Genomic DNA, 15,002 nt, shown 5'->3' with positions numbered 1-15,002 from the left:
TGGAGCTCTTTTGCAATTCTGGGACTCCATCATGGTCACCTCTGCTGATGAGCTCTGCATGGTCAGCTGCAGCTTGCCACGCTGGCCAAACAGGAAACGAGATTCAAAAGTTCGCAGTTCTTTTCCTGTCTACCTGGCCAATGCATCTGAGTTGAGAGTGCTGTCCAGGGCGGTCACAATCGAGCACTCTGGGATAGCTCCTGGAGGCCAATACCGTCGAATTGTGTCCACAGTAGCCCAAATTCGACCCGGCAAGGCCGATTTAAGCGCTAATCCACTTGTCAGGGGTGGAGTATGGAAATCAATTTTAAGAGCCCTTTAAGTCGAAATAAAGGGCTTCATCCTGTGGACGGGTGCAGGTTTAGATCGATTTTACGCTGCTAAATTCGACCTAAAGTCCTAGTGTAGACCAGGGCTTAGTGACATTGGTGCAAAAACTGAGGCAGAGCAGCCCACAGAGAGGCGGCGGAGCCAAGCCAATCATTTACCTGCTGGCCCAGGTGAGATCTTCCTTTTCCTCTTCCTCCGCTGGGTTCCCCTCTCAGCCCAGTTTTCAGAGGTATTCTGCAGCTCTGTCACTGGCAGTGTCTCTGTCCTGAGCAATCTTGGCGTTGGAGTCAGCCAGCTGGAGATGAGAGCCATTTCTTGAGGAACAGACGATTATTATTTATTTGTATTACAGTAGCATCTAGGAGTCCTGGTCAGGTACCAGAACCCAAGATATCATCCCCTTTCTTAGAACTCTACTCAGAACAGAACTCCCTGAGACACCAACATCACTGTTACAGTCTCTGGGCTGGAGAGATGATTTTGCATCTCTAGGGGCCAGATACCTTTGAAAATCTGGCCCCAAGTGCCTTTTGAAACTGGGATTTATGCTCCTAAATTACTTAGGGTACGTCTACACTGCAATAAAAAATCCACTGCACTGAGCCACAGAACTGGGGTCAATCGACTTGGGCTTCTGGGACTTGTGCTGTGGAGCTAAAAATCGCAGCATAGACATTTGGGCTTGGGCTGGAGCCCTGGCTCTGAAACATGGTGAGGGGCAGGGTCTCAAAGCCTGGGCTCCCACCCGAGCCCAAATGTCTACACTGCAATTTTTAGCCCCTGCAGGCTGCATCCCACAAGCCTGAGTCAGCTGACCTGGGTCAGCCGCAGCCATGCCGCATGGCTTTTGCTGCAGTGTAGACATCCCCTTAGGTGCTTTTGAAAATATTCCCCCTTGTGATTTTAGTTACACAAGTTGTTTCAGCTCCTACTCCTCCCCCGGGTACTCCTGCCAATTTTTGTACTTTTACCATTACATTTTCCTTGTTTTCCCCTCCCTGGTGCTGTGAGAGAGACCAATGCAAACAACAGGGGAACCCGACACACAGCCTATGCAGGGCTGCAAACCAGTGAAACTGACAAGATGCCAAGTGCCATCAATGGCACAAAGACCCTGAAAAGAGAGAAAGATGTTGGTGCCCTTTGACAAGTGGCTTTTCAGGCCCTTGCAGATTGGCTTCCTGTTTGGAGCAGAAATCGGTGACATGGAGTCAGGTGTTTTCTTAGTGCCGTTTGTTTATTTGCAAGATGTTCACCATTCTGTTTCCCTGAACAGCAATGTTCACAGACTGCACACGCGAGAACCCCTCTTGCCGGGCCCAGGGTAAGGACATGCCCAGCTCCGAAAAGATCCTCCCACTTAAAGATTGTCTGTGCCCCTTGGGTCACTGGGTGGGTGGCTATTATTTGTCAGCTGCACCAGGAATCCTGGTTGGATGAAGGCTCTCAGCTGCTAGAGGAGAAGTGACAGGGTCACAGATCTCTGTGTTCTGAAGAGAGGAAGAGTGGCTGGGTACATGTGTTTCCTTTTCCAGGAAAGATGCTCAGAGCCTCAGCTGGTATAAAAGCCGCTGGAGCCATTGGGGTAGGAAGAGGCTCAGATGCAGCATTTACCAAAAGTGCGAAGAGTCCAACCAAGGGACGCTCAAGGAACAGGAGACAGAAATGGCTTTTGGGAGAGCAGGCTGCATTAGTGGGAGAGTGCGCAATCATTTCCTGCTAATCAGCTCACTCCTTGATAACACGTCCTGATCCTGCAGACTTCACACCCCAGTGAAGCCAAGAGGAGGGCGGTGTCAGCGAGGTTTGCAGGATTGGGCCCTACTTATGGAGTGGCATAGTGCTCAGCAGCGAAGTCAGACTCGAAGGCAGGTCTGTACTTTGGGAGGGTGGCGTTTCATACGTCACAGCAGGAGGTGCTGGGCAGAGCCAGGCTGAGAATTCCAGGCTTGTCTCAGCAGCATTTCATCAGATGTTTATGTTTGGTGCTTGCATACTATGGCAATGAGGGGTTTAAAAGCGGGGGAGTGAGAGAGAGAGTGTGTGGGGACGGAGGGGTACTGTATGATGATAGATAGATAGATAGATGTGGATGAACTGGTGTGTATGGAGATTGTGAGATAGATAGGGATGGATGTGTGTGTATGGGGATGGATAGATGGATGGGGGGGTATATGGAGATGGATGGAGGGGGGTGTATGGGGATGGTTGGATGGAGGGGAGTTTATGGTGATGGGTGGATGGGGGGTATATGGAGATGAATGGAGGGGGGTGTATGGGGATGGATGGATGGATGGACGGATGGAGGAGTATGGGGATGGCTGGCTGGGGTTGTATAGGGATGGCTAGCATTTATGGGATTGAATGGATAAATGGATAAATAGATCCATTTTGCATCCATATTGCACTCAGGACTAGTGTCCACAATGCACGAGTTGCTGGGCGCTGGAGCCCGTCGTACACAATTGCAGGTTATACCATCAGGAGCCTTGGCCCTGATCCCTGTCCCAGGCCCAGGGGTGGACGTGTTACGAGAGGCATTTCGGAGCCAGAGTTCTGCTGATCAGGCGGACTGTCCCTGCGTTGTGCAATAGGAACATGCCTCGTGCAATTCTGTGCTTACAGCAGATTTGTGCTTCTTTTCTTCCTCTTTTTTTACTTTCATTCCTGGGAAGTGAAGGGGGATATGTGCATGTGTGTGTGGGAGGGGGCGCTGATTTGAGATGTAGGCGTTGGAGACACAGCTGCTTCCTTCCCCTCCCCACTGACAGCAGCACAGTGGGCTGGGGCAGTGGAGGAAGGGGGGTTTGGCTGGTGAGTACATGGTACTGTGCATGGAGCAACGCTCTGAACCAAGGGCTTGTCCCTGCCTGGAGGAGGCTACAGTGGATGGGACAGAGCAGCACAGAGCGGGGGGCAGCCTTTCTGCCTGGCAGGCTTCATGGCGCATGAGTCTGCAGCAAGATGGGGAGGAATCTTAGAGGACAGTGTATGGGAGAGCATAGGGCACTGGGGGGGAGGCCAGGGCTGGCAATAGGGAGGTGGTACAAGCAACCATCAGGAGGGGAGCACGGACTGAACAGGGGGTGAGGGGGAGATGTAGGCAGGGGTTGCAGCCGCGGAGCTGTATCCTGATGGTGGAAGGCAGTCAAAGCAGAGAGAAGAAAGGGTGGGAGGTGAAACCCCAGGGAATCATCCCAGCATCTCACATGGATCTCATGGCCTGGCTCCCCCAAAGGATCCTTGGGAAAACAGAGGGGACTCCCAGGAAATGGGGTTCTCTTACTTCTGGGGCTTAGGCTCAATGGAAATCCAGGTGGGCAAATGATAGATAGATAGGGTGGATATAAGGAGCAATGGTCGCAAGTTGCAGTGGCAGAGGTCTAGGTTGGATATTAGGAAAAACTCTTTCACTAGGAGGGTGGTGAAGCACTGGAATGGGTTACCTAGGGAGGTGGTGGAATCTCCATCCTTAGAAGTTTTTAAGGCCCGGCTTGACAAAGCCCTGGCTGGGATGATTTAGTTGGGGATTGGTCCTGCTTTGAGCAGGGGGTTGGACTAGATGACCTCCTGATGTCTCTTTCAACCCTAATATTCTATGATTCTATAGGGATAGATAGATAGAGGGTGTGAATTCCCCGGCATGCTCTGTGCTGCACAGAGATTCCTGACCCCAGTGACACGTCCATCACTATTTATGAATTACAATAACAGTGAATTCTGAATTCCCCTAGTGCCTTCCCCGCGAGGCTTCGAGCACACCTGCCCCCGCAGCACTGGTTCGCCAGAGGGCAGGGACCGATGCTCTAACCCCCGCTGTCTCTGCTCCTGCCTTCCAGGGAATTCCTTGCTGCAGTGCGGTAGGGGCCTGAATGGGGAGGAAAGGTCAGTATTAACCCTTTACGCTGTGCACGCCGTGTCGTTTGTGTTATGGGTCATCCTCCTCGCCATGGTGATTGGAAAGTGTAAGTATCCCGGAGTGCATTTAGGACTATCACACAGGAATGGACCCGTGGAAAAGACCGGGGTGAAATCCTGACTCCATTAAGTCAATGGCCAAACTCTCATTGGCTTCAGCAAGGCCAGGATTTCAGGCCAAGAGTCCCTCCCAGCCAGGTCCCCTTATGTCTGGCAATGGCTAGTGTCAAGACACTGCAGGAGAAGGGATATAGGCCCCCGCAATGTGTTTCATTGTGCCATAATGCTGCTAATTGTAAGACAAGGCTCATTAAGTCAGGCCACCTGCCCTCCAATTCACAGCAGTGGGGCACCTTCCCAGAGCCCACACTGTGAGCAGGAACACGCTGGTGTTTGACTCTTGAATGTATTCACAGGTACAAGTGAGTACAATGTGTGCTGGGATGCCCTCTAGCAGCTGCTCCACACAGGATAACAGCCTAACTACTCCTGCCAGCTAACAGAGTAGCTCCTGTAGCTCAAAAGGTCTTTGCTGTGGCAGGGATTCACGTCCTGCTGAGGAGCCTTGGTGGGTGTCATTACACACAGCAGCCTCAGCGTTGTGAACTCTAGGTGGTGTTTGAATTAAAGCCCCAGCTCCAGGAGTCTTGTGATTAGGTGAGAATCTGAGCTTTCATTTAAAAATACTGAGACGGATTCTAGTTGCACAGAAAAACTTGGGAAAGCGATGTAATGGCTCAGAAACCAGGAGGCAAAGAAAAGAAAAGAAAAGTCTATTATTTTTCACAAATCTCATGATTTTTAAGCCAATCTTGTGATTGGTTTTTAACCTCTGGAGTTGGCCAGACTGCGCCAGGGCAGAAGTCATTCAGAGGGGACTCTGGGTGAAATCCTTGAAGCCAGTGAGGCACCTAAGTCTCCTACTGCAATCCACAAAACTCCCACTGAGCACTGTAGGTGCCTAAACTCACTCGACACCTCTAGGCATGCGCACTCCTGCCTCCCTCGAGGCATCTGGATGCTTGTCTCCCACCTAAGCCCCTATACAAATCCTTTCTGCTCCTCTGCCAGGGAGGAGGGATTTGAACCTGGGTCGAACACATCCCAAGTGAGTGTTCTGACCATTGGGCTATAAATTATAAGGTGCACAGCAGCACCTCCTCCCCTGCATTTTGTGTAGAATGAGGCAGGCACCTAACTCATTCCCAAAAGACACTACCTAGGTGCCTAAGCCAGGAGAGGAGTTCCTGTCTGTGGATCACTAGAGGAGCTAGATACTTCCCATTCCTGCAGCCTGGATTAGCATGCCTAGCTCTGAGAAAAGGGTGGGGATGGCTCATCAGTATCTCCCATTGGCTACTTACACAGCTCCCCGCCTAGCGTGCTGGGTTTTGGGGATTGCACTCAGATGCATTGCTCTCCCCAGTCATTGTATCGGAGCCTGGGCATGTAACTCGGCTTTGTGGGTGTTCCTGGGATTTTCTAGGCACTGTGGTGCTCAGCATTGCAATGCCGAAATCCCTTTGGGGATATCACCCTCAGAGATTATCTCCACAGGGGGAAGTTGGAAAGTAGAAATGCAGCATGTCGCTCTACGCTGTGAACCCAAATCGAAAACTCAGCCCCCTCCCCCCCCCCAACCATATAAACAACAGCTGGCATCTGTCCTTCTGTCTAGACTCGGAGATGTCCAAGGAGCTGGAGCAGTTGCGGACTGGTCAATCCGTGCTGAGAGGCAACGGTAACAATTCAGTTTACTTATGAGTGTCCGTGTATTTGTATTACTGATGTTGCCCCTTTGGCAGAAGCCAAAAATCAGAGGTGCTGTCAGGTTTGTTCCTGTTAGGGGGAGCAATCGCTGCTCCCAAGAAGGTCTGTTCTCGCTGTGATCTTGTTTAGTTAGAACATCTTGTTCCCTTGAACACAGCAGGAACAAACAGCTGCAGGCTGTTCCCTGCCTCGGAAATCCCCCTTCTGCCCCTTAAGCTCTGTGCCCAAGAAACTCCATCTCTGCTTCCTGACAGGGTCCCGCTCACAGCTCCTTCAGCCTCCCTCACACACAGGCTGCTCCGAACACCTGGGGCTACAACCAGGGTGCCCCTCGGCCCACACGGCTCTTTCCTGCCATGCAGCCTGGTGCCTTGGGTGGTCACTTTCATTATCTGCAGCTGTTTCACTACATAAATGAGGTTGATAGCTCCTCCTGTTGTGTCTAAAAGTGGATACTTGGCACTCATTGGCTATAACAAGGACTGTGATTGTCTATGGATCCCAGACTCGCCTGTTAGGTGTATTATGGCAGCACCCAGGAGCCCCAGTTATGAACCAGGACTCCATTGTGTGAGGTGCTGTACAAACACAGTACACAAATCCAGTTCCTGCCCCAAAGAGCTTCCAACCTAAGTGTAAGACATGGGGTGATAGGTGGAGACAGACAGACAGGCAGAGGGACACAGGGAAACAAGAAATTCCAAACCTCTCTTCTTTTCTGTTCTGCTCCTATTAACTAACTAATGGTTTGATCTGAAACCCACCGAACCAATAGAAAGGCTCCCATTGTCTTCAGTGGTGTTTGGCTCAGGGTCTATCTAACTAGCTAGGTTCCTGTCTGCATTAGGGAAGTTTGCACCATCGTTGCTCATAGATGTTACAGCCAGAAGGGACTGTTATGGGCCTCTAGTCTGACCTCCTGCATAGCAGAGGCCACAGAATCCCACCCAGCGATTCCTATATCCAGCCCATATCTGGCAGTCAAGCTGGAGTGGAACTTTTAGGAAGAGACAGACAATCTTTTAATAATTCCAGGTGATGGAGAACCTGCCCCTTGTCTATAGACCGTGTCCTGATAGGTAAATGCTGATGCAAACCACTAATGTAGACACACACTGGGATAATGCAAAGTAGGACTCACATCAGTGGGTCTAATCCTGGTAACCTGTGCAAGCCTTGTGCCATGTGTCTGCACTAGGGATTTGCACCAGTCCACGGTGACACTAGTACAAATTTCCCTAGTCTGGATGGGCCCTAACTAAACTCACTAACAAGCTGTCCCCAGGCAGGGCTGGTAGCTGGAGGTGGGGTCTGAGGGAATGAGCACAAGTCAGGGAGCCCCGAGTTCTAATCTTGCTTCACTACCTGGCCTGGGGCAAGTCGCTCTCCATCTCGGAGCCTGAGTCATGGACCGTCATGGCCAGGGGATGAAAGAAAATCCACCCGCGCCGCCTCTTCCCAGGAAGGAAACCAGCCCCAGGAGACCCCAGTACCTGACAGACCCGCTCTGCTAGGGAACACGGCCCTGCCCCACGAGATGAAGAGAGGGGTAGTTCCCAGCTCACCGGCCTCTGTCTCTTCCAGGCTCCAAGACAGCGAAGCAACTGGAGACACTTCATTTCAACCAGTCCGCCATGCACAGCACTGGTACGTACTGAAGCCCTCACAGACCCACAGCCCAGCATCACCTCTGCGAACCTCCTGCACCCCAGTCACGTCACTCCTCCTCCTTCCAAGCTCCCCCCAACATCCCCCATTCCCTGGCCACCTCCTTGTTCCCGCTGAGCCCTGGGTCCCCTCTCAGGAACGTGATCAGCCCTGTTTATCTCTCAGAGGTGGAGCTGGCCACGGAGCTGAAGAGGCTGCAGTCGGACCAGGCCACGCTGAGAGTGGAAGGTGAGTGCCCATGGCGGGGTGGGGGGCAGGGAGCAGGGCTCAGGCAGAGGATGGGGTGGAGAACAGCAGAAAGAAGAGAGCGGGGTGGAGAATCCCAGTGCCAGGTTCCCATGGCGATTTGGGATCCATTCCACCCTACCCCGCCAGGCCAGCCCGCGCAAGCAGCATTTGGGATCAAGTCACCGAGGCCGGAAACCAGGGCCCTGCCCTACTCTGGGTGACCCACCGGAGGGGCGGGGACACAGCCAGTGCCCACAGAGCCTCTGCACTCAGGGCTCCTCTTGTACCAGGCTCAGGGTCTGTGACTAGCTGGGGTGAACTGGGGAAGCCAGTTCACTCTTCAGTTCCAGGGATTCTCACCCCAGGTGCATTCCCGGTCACTGCAGGAGTCTCTGGCCTTTAGGGACTCCCATGGGCTGGGCTGCTACAGAGGGGGGATCTGGCCGTTTCTTTCTCCCTAGGTTCACTTGGGACTGCTAGGAGAGGGGATATGTGTTTTGGAAGCAGGGGAGGGCCGGGGGGAGGGAAATAGGGATGGTGACTCATTAGTGGCTGAGGGGAGGCAGATAGATTAAAGGGCTGGGCAGAAGATGGCCCAGGTGTAATAAACTGGGGAGCCAGAGGTAGGGAATTGTGGGGCAGGGCAGTGTGCCTGGGTGTGAGGCGAGGGCAGGGCTCCTGCTGAGGTTTGGGGGTGGGGACCTGGTTTTAGATGAATGATTTTGACCCTTGTGAAAGGTTCAGGTTCAGCTGGTGATTCCGGCCAGGTCTCCAGTCCCTAATGACTGTATCAGACTGACCGTGTAACAAGCTCTGTGACTCCTGCTGCTGGGATACGGGCCCCACTTCAGTGTCACAGCCAGGCCCCAAGTCCTAGTGTTTACGATCTGCACACAGGTGTGCCAGGCCTAGCTGCACACACCCGCTGCTCTAGCTGGCTTCTGGCAGCTTCTGAAGTACAGAATATGGTGAGCGCCACTGGAGGCTCACAGACTGTTTAAAGGGATACAACCCTATTCCTACATGTGACATGTGTTGTGTTTGCAGTGTCGGAGGGTCTGGCCAAAGCGAAAAGTGACAGAGATGACATCAGGGCTGAAGCCTACAAGATTCTGGATGCTGTCCAGAAAAGGAACGGTGAGACACACGCCAGCCTCGACTTGCTGAGACTGTCAGCTCTTCACGGCAGGGACTGTCTTTCTGTTTTGTGTTTGTACCATGCCTAACAGAATGGGGCCTGATCTATGACTGCGGCATCTAAGCACTGCCATAATTCATGTAATAAATAATGTACAGCACCCAGCAAATGGGGGCCTGGGCCATGGCACCTCGTGCAGTTAGGATTCCTGCTCCTTTTCCCCACAAGCAGTGATAATGTTCAGGGGGCTAGCTGGGATTTCCCCTAGTTTGTCAAGGAGTCAGTTTTGTCTAATAGTTAGAGCAGGGGACTGGAATGCAGGACACCTGGCTTCTATTCCCATCTCTGGGAGGTATATGAAGTCTAGTGGTTAGAGCAGAGGGCTGGCCACTGGGACTCCTGGCTTCTATTCCCAGCTCCTTGAAGTCAATGTTGTCCAGTGCAGTGGCTTTCAACCTGTGGTACACGGATCCCTGGGGGTCTGCAGACTATGTCTAAGATTTCCAAAGGGGTCTGCACCACCATTAGAAATGTTTTAAAGGGCCGTAAACGAAAAAAGGTTGAAAACCACTGGGCTAGTGGTTAGGGCAGGTGAGGCCGGAAATCAGGTCTCCTGAGTTCTCTTCCCAGCTTGGGAATGGTCTTGAGCAAGTTACTGCACCTCTCTCTGTCTCAGTTTCCCCCCCTCTGCAAATTAAGGGTGACGCTTCCCCACCTTGGCTACGCGCGTTGAGGTCATTGGCTAAAGGGCACTAGGCAGACGCTATTATTGTCTGTTGCAGTCCAGCGCTGAGAGTGACCTCTGCTTGTCTCGCATTGCAGACTCTGCCTGCAGCATTTGTCCAGCTGGCTGGCTGCTGAATTCAGGGACCTGCTACTACTTCTCCACAGTGCGTAAACACTGGTCCTATGCCAAGCAGGCCTGCAAAGACCAAGGTGCCGAGCTGATTATTCTTGATAACCCACAAAAGCAGGTAAGTCAGGCTCACTGAGTCCAGCCACACAGCCCGGACAGGGGGTGGAGATGGTCTCCCAGCAACTGGGAGGCTCTTGGCATGAGAGAGATGCCTGGGGACAGGATAGTAGCTGATGTTTCTCTGCTCAGTGCCTAGGAAATACATTATGCACCAGTGTAAAGATGTGCACAAGAAGGGCAACAAAAATGATCAGGGGGCTGGAACAGCTTCCAGATGAGGAGAGATTAAAAAGAGTGGGACTGTTCAGCTTGGAAAAGGGACGGCTAAGGGGGATGTGACAGAGGCTATAAAACCAGGACGGGTGCGGAGACAGTGAATAAAGAAGTGTTATTGACCCTTCACAGAACACAAGAACTAGGCGTCACCTGATGAAATTAATAGGCAGCAGGTTTAAACCAAACCTAAGGAGGTATTTCTTCACACAGCACAAAGTCAGTCTGAGGAACTCACTGCCAGGGGATGTTGTGGAGGCCAAAAGTATAACTAGGGTCAAAAAAGAATGAGATGAGATCCTGGAGGACAGGTCCAACAATGGCTATTAGCCAAGATGGTCAGGGACGTAACCCCATGCTCTGGGTGTCCCTAAGCCTCTGACTGCCAGAAGCTGGGAGTGGATAACAAGGGATGGATTACTCAATAATTGCCCTGTTCTGTTCATGCCCTCTGAAGCACCTGGCCCTGGCCACTGTCGCAAGACAGGACACTGGGCTAGATGGGCCATTGGCCTGACCCAGTATGGCCGCTCTGAGGTAGCCATTTGCAGTGCACAAGAAATTGTCTTGGCCCTACAAAACCCAGGGAGCATGCTACATATACTTGAGCACCATCTATTGGCACAGGACCGAGTAGCAAACCGCTTCCCAGAACACAGACTTCAGGCACTCCCCCAGCTCCCAAGAGTTACTGCACAATTCATCCCAAGCGCCAGTCAGGCTGCTGGGGACCCTCAGGCAAGTCAGCCTGACAGCTCCAGGGAAGCTCCCTGGGAAGCAAACCTTTGCGGGAGTCGAGAGAGACCCCTGATTGTAAGGAGTGATGGGGAAAGGACACACAGCGTCTGGTGGAGGACTGGGATCCATGAGATCATGGTCACTTGGGAGCTCCCTGATGTTTCCTGCCTAGCCTCCATGTCCACAGGGTGCTTCCACATCCATCCAGAGCCACAGCTCCCTCAGCAGGTCCTTTGGGAGGGGAGCCAGCCTGGTCTAGTGGTGCAGGACAAGCCTGGGAGCCAGGACAGCTGGGTCCTACTCGCTGCTCTGCCACTGACCTTCTGTGTGACCTGGCACAAATCACCATCCCTTAGTTTCCCCTCTCACCCTTGGTTTTGTCTGTTGGATTGTAAGCTCTTTGGGGCAGGGAGCGTCTTTCACTAGGTGTCTGTGAAGCACCTGGCACAATGGGGCCTCGATCTCAGTCGCTGCCTAACCCAATGGGCCACATCTCGGCACAAGGAGAACAACAGAGAGCCAGAGAGGAGTACGGGCTGTGTGAGGTGGGATTGGGGTGGTGCCTTAGATTTGGGCCATATTTTATTGCAATCAATTATTTTCTTTTTTCAGGAGTTTTTGACAAAGAACGCTAACGGCAAGCAGTACTGGCAAGCAGGACTAACTGCCCCTGCTGCCCGAGCCCTGGGGTAGGGGTGGGGGGGCTCTGGCGGGGATTTAAAGAGCCCCGGAGCTCCAGTCACCGCTACTGCCCCGGCCCTTTAAATCCCCGCCGGAGCCCTGCTGCCGAAGCCCTGGGGTAGCGGCGGTGGGGCTCCGGTGGGCATTTAAAGGGCCGGGGCGGTAGCGGCGGCTGGAGCCCCTTAAATCCCCAATGGAGCCTGGCCACCGCTACCCCAGGGCTCGGGCAGCAGGGCTCAGGTGGGGATTTAAAGGGCTCGGGGCTCTGGCAGCTGCTACCACAGCGAAGCCCCAGGCCCTTTAAAGCTCTGCCAGAGCCCAGAGTCCCGGGGTAGCAGTGACAGCCGGGAGCCCCCAGGGCTCCTCAGTGATTTAAAAGGCCCAGGGCTCAGCTGCGGTAGCTGGAGCCCTGGGCCCTTTAAATCGCTCCCGAGCCTCCCAGCCGCCTCTGCAGCTGGTAGCTCGGGTGTGATTTAAAGGGCCCCGGGCTCCCAGCCGCCACTACCGCAGCTGGAGCCCTGGCCTGGGGAGTTAAGGCCCTGCCTCTTCCAGTTGAGGCCACACCCCCTGCTCAGGACTCCGGCGTACCGGTAAGTCCTCTAACTTACTTTCACCCCTGGGGGCGCCCCAGCGATGTGGGGAGCTCAGGGACTAGTGGGTAGGGTTGCCAGGTGTCCAGTTTTTGACTAGAACGTCCGGTCGAAAAGGGAAACTAGCAGGGTCCAGTCAGCACAGCTGACCGGACACTAAAAGTCTAGTTACGTGCAGTAACCCGCCTCTGCCACCGGGGAGCGGGAAGAGCAGCAGCTGTTGCTGGAGAAGCGGCTCCGCTCAGCAGCTGCTGCTCTTCCCGCCCCTCCAGGCCTGACAGACAGAACTGATTGGCTCCTGGATTGGTCTCCAAAGTAGATACCAGTGCCGTCCAGGGGGGGGTTGGGGGGTAACCTGTCTGCCTCCCACCCCGATTTCCCCAGCCCCTCACTCCAGGGGCCGACCTCCCTCACTCTGCTGTGCCCTGATTTCCCCTCCCCAGCCCCTCGCTCCAGGGACCCCCCCCACCCCACCCCACCCCACCCCACTGTGCCCCCCAAAAGTTATGGTTTGCTGAATAGGATTATCCTATCTTTTTATATCTAACGTTATGAATATTGATTGTATACCTGCATTTCAAATGTGTTTGCTCCTGTGGTCACACCCACAAGACATCTTACTTCTAGTCTGGCCAGCACATTGTGAAGGGATTATACAAGTTGAATGGCCCATCAAAGAACACTTAACTCACACTGGACCATAGAAAAGGCTTATCCCTACCTGATGGACTTTCCAGCTAGAATATGGGTCATGGCCTCTGATATGACTCATCGAAGCATGCATGGGCATGTGACTAGATCATGGGATACTAAACTCCATCTTGTGTGCCTGTACTTTTCCACAAACTGTGCTGAGGGCTTTGCTTAGAACAATGGGTTTCCCTCCACACAGCAGAAGCTATAACAGGCCCAAGAAACATCTCCATTTTGCCTCGTCCCTGCTGTAATGTCTGGGCTATGGAAGCATTCTAACCAAAGGACTGAGGACCTTCCAAGTCATTTGGAAGCAACCAGAGATTTAACAAGCCAGCAGTTTAGTGCATCCCTGCTTCAAGCCTGAACCAAGAACTTCACAATTATTATATGTATTTGATTCCTTTAACCAATTTTAACTCTCACCTCTTTCTGTAAATAAACCTTTAGATATGAGATACTAAAGGACTGACAACAGCGTGATTATTGGGTAAGATCTGAGTTATATATTGACCTGGGTATGTGGCCGCTCCTTTGGGATCAGAAGAACCCTTTGTTTGATGAAATTGGTTTTAAATAATCACTCATCATTAAGTCTAGTGTCTGGATGTTGAATCCAGGACTGGAATATCTAAGGAGGCTAAATTTCTGACTTCTTGTTAGCCAGTGTGGTGAGACAGAAGTTTACTTTTGTTGCTGATTTGGTATATTTTATGGAAGAATAGCCACCAGTTTTGGGGCGTATCTGCCCTATTTCTCAGCCGTTTGGTCTGAATTTGGTATTCAGTTGTGACCCACTGAGGCATGGTGACAAGGCAGCAGGTGAGTCCTGGGGGCATGAGTCATGGGGGCTGGGGTGGAGAGCAAGTGATGGAGTGGGGGAGAGGTGGGGCAGGGGTGTTTGGTTTTCAGGGATTAGAAAGTTGGCAACCCTACTAGTGGGGAGGAGGAGGGACACAGTGGAATTGTGGGGGGGGGGGGAGAGGGAGGGAGGGACAGGGATGTTGGGGAGGGAAAAGGGGACAGAGTAATTGTGAGGGTTAGCAATAGATGCACTCCAACCCAAGCCCTGTGAGCATCCCCCTGGAGAGGCCAGCCCCTGTGCCATGGGACACTCACCATGCCTTTGGCTACACTGCTCCCAAAGGAGCCGGACACTGCAGTTTAGCAGCTACACCTCAGAACACAGCTCCACTTGAAACACAGTGCTTAGACATGTTTATAAAGTGAAACCAAGTATAAGTTCAATTAAGAATAGAGGTTTGAGAAGCAGCAAGTAACAAATATTGGAAACAAATGGTTACTTGTCAAATAAAATCATAACATGGTTTCTAGAGCCTAAACTTAACTAACCAGAGATACTTCCCCATCTAACGAAGCTTAGCTCACCCAAAGTCTTTCTCTCAGCACTTAACAGCTGGGACCCTCCTTTCATAAGACATGCATGCTGGTAACCCGTCCTAGTTTTAGGCTCACATGTGTACCCCAGTACTCCCAGTTATACCCCTCCTCCCACATCCATTGTCTTTGCTCATAAACAGGATGCCCCCTGCTGGATGCTTTCTCCTGTCTGCATCTTTCTTGTAGACTTTGCAAACTCTTGATTAGGCTCAGGCTCCGTAAAGCAAATAGGCATCCAGTGTGAGTCTTACAGCACACACCGGCTCAGACAGAGAGAGAAGCATCTCTCACCTCCTGCTTGAAAGGAACCTGCTTATCCCTGTCACGGCATCACTCACCACACTGGCACCACCTGCTGGTCATTTCAGGAATTAGCTCAGTCCAGCAGGTGCGTACTCGGGTGGTGGCTCTCCCGTTCTCACCTCTGCCTGCAGACCCATTACAGCTCCTTTCTCTCATCTGCTTTGTGGCACAGCCCTCCAGCCATGTCACCATCCGGTTCCCCACTTCCGGGGGACTCCTCCAACAAGCGTCCAGCCACTCCTCTCAGCAGCTTGGCAGTCCACAGCCAGGCTGCTCCTTCCTTCCAGCTCACTGTCTCTATTCCCTGGGCCACTTCCCCACAGCCTCGGTTCCTTCTGCTCCTGCCTCTGGCTCC

General features: G+C 52.6%; 1 pseudogene; it reads left to right on the top strand.

Annotated features, from left to right (window-relative positions):
* The first annotated feature begins 1,414 nt into the window (after positions 1-1,414).
* On the top strand, positions 1,415-11,672 carry LOC141975301 (uncharacterized; annotated as a pseudogene).
* The last annotated feature ends 3,330 nt before the right edge of the window (positions 11,673-15,002 follow it).

The sequence above is a fragment of the Natator depressus genome, chromosome 20, assembly GCF_965152275.1.
Source record: "Natator depressus isolate rNatDep1 chromosome 20, rNatDep2.hap1, whole genome shotgun sequence".
Classification (NCBI taxonomy): Eukaryota; Metazoa; Chordata; order Testudines; family Cheloniidae; genus Natator; species Natator depressus.
This window is presented reverse-complemented; position numbering and strand designations above follow the sequence as displayed.